Here is a 2500-nt window from a genome sequence, read left to right on the forward strand (position 1 = left end):
TTATCAACACAAAACCTATATATATAATATATATTATATATATATATAATTATGTATTTATATAATTATATATATAAGACAAGATTAGATATATAAATACCACACACAAACACACAACACACATACACACAGACACAACACCACTTAATTATACTGTATATATGTATATATATATATATATATATATATATATATATATATAATTATATAATATATATATATATATATATATATATATATATATATTTGTGTGTGGTTGTGTGTGGTGGTGTACATGAATACGTTATAGTATATATATATATACAATATATATATACAATATATATATATATATATATACATATATATATATATATAATATATATTATATAATATATATATATGTATGTATGTATATGTATATGTATACATATAAATCTATATATATCTATTTATTTATCAATCTAGATATAATTATATATGTATATATATATGTATATATATATATATATCTATATATATATATATATATGTGTGTGTGTGTGTGTGTGTGTGTGTGTGTGTGTGTGTGTGTGTGGATATATAATATCTTCCTGATATAAAATCATACAATCCAACGAAACCAATAGAAAATGAGTCAAACATCGCTTACACGTTCCCATAGATGCCACGTCAATACCAGTGCCAAGGGTCAAAGGTGATGAGCTACCATTCAATATTTGGCCTGAATAAAATCCATTCCCAGTTCGTGGGTACATTATACTATAGAATCACATATGTCATGTTTTCAGTGCTTATAAATCTAATCATTCAACCACATTGAGTATCAGCCATGAAAAATTATTCCTAATGGAAGCTCAATCCGAAGCGATGGCATCCCTAACGGCCAAGGTCACACAGGGACGCTCATACGGAACAGGTACCAACTGATAAATACCTCTCCGAAATATTGCTAAATATATATATACTATTCCCTGCTATATATATTTAAGCAAATTATATTTCATGGACATAATTATATTTCACATGCATGTGTATGCACGCGTAGACACTGTTATATATGAGTGCTGTGTACATACCTGCTGTTGGAAGTACAAGCCACGAGTTACATAAGCGTATCTGCATAGGGGCGTAGACATCCGCTTGGAGTGTGTGTATAATTGCATATAGAAACGTACATAAGTCCGGGCACGGGAACGCATATAAACATGCAAGCATGCATTTTTGCGTGGGCCCTGCACGTGTATATAAACAAATGTCCATTCTCACTGGAGTAGACCGAGAGGTAGTGAGCTAGATCGGGGGATGCTAGAATCTCCTAATAACAAGGGAGACTAACTCAAACGTGTTATTGGAGATTAGTGGTAGCCTCCTGACTAAAATTACTCCCCCCACCAAGTACAATTAAGGCAGGTGGGGGTATCTGGCCCCACACCTCTTAAATATGATTTCTCAGTCAAGACAACAGCCCTCATTCCCTGGAAGCGAAGGAGCCCCTGGTCACGGCGGCGATCAGGATCGCTCTGGAGCAGAGGGCGCTAAAAATATCCGGTCAGACCCAGGCCGCCTAAGGATGATGAATCTTCCACATACAATGAAAGGACTCTGAGAACAGAATCTAATCTTTTTGACACTGCTTGAGGAACTTTGATTTATTAAATGGGATATTGTGGGTCTTTCCGAAGTTAGAAGACTAGGACCCTGGATAGTAAACAAGAATTAGGAGTAGGTTTCTTAGTTCACAAGCACCTCGAAAATAATATTAGGGAATTCTACAAATTGAGCGAAAGAGTAGCTTCTGTAATACTGACCCTAAACAACAGATATAGCTTAAAAATTATCCAAGTATACGCTCTTACCGGCAGTCATAGTGATGAGGAGATAAAGAGCTTCTATGAAGATGTGCAAGCAGCTACCGATAGAGAGAGAGAGAGAGAAAAAAAAAATGCCGTGATTATGAAGGATCTTAATTAATGCCAAGCTAGGAATAAGGGGAGATGGGGAAACCTCAGTTGGGAAACATGGAATAGGCACCAGAAAGAGGGAAAAGGCTTTTAGAATTCGCTGAAGCCCGATCAATTAAAATTATGAATGCATTCTTCGAAAAGAGATCCGGGAGGATATGGACATAGAAATCGCCATCCAGCATTAAAAACGAAATTGACTTCATAATCATCAATAGGCGCAACATTGTACAAGACGTAACCGTTATCAATAAAGTAAATGTCGGTAGCGGCCATAGACGGGTCAGAAGTCGAGTTAAATTACAACTAAGAAGGGAACGAAACAAGCTCATACAGAAGCCTCTCGTTAATCTAATTAACATTAAGAATAGGGCGACGGAATTCAGTCTTAACATTTGAAACAGATAGTCAGCTCTCGAAGAAGATCTTAACATAGACCAAATGAACGACCAATTCAGTGAGATAATAAATGAAGTTGCACGAAAAGGGGGATACAAAAGACAAATAATTAACGATCTAGAAGCCTCCTTTCAGTAATCTATAAACTGTTCATAAAA

Source organism: Penaeus japonicus, unplaced genomic scaffold (genome assembly GCF_977035675.1).
Source record: "Penaeus japonicus unplaced genomic scaffold, GWHDUDI00000001_assembly GWHDUDI00000004, whole genome shotgun sequence".
NCBI lineage: Eukaryota > Metazoa > Arthropoda > Malacostraca > Decapoda > Penaeidae > Penaeus > Penaeus japonicus.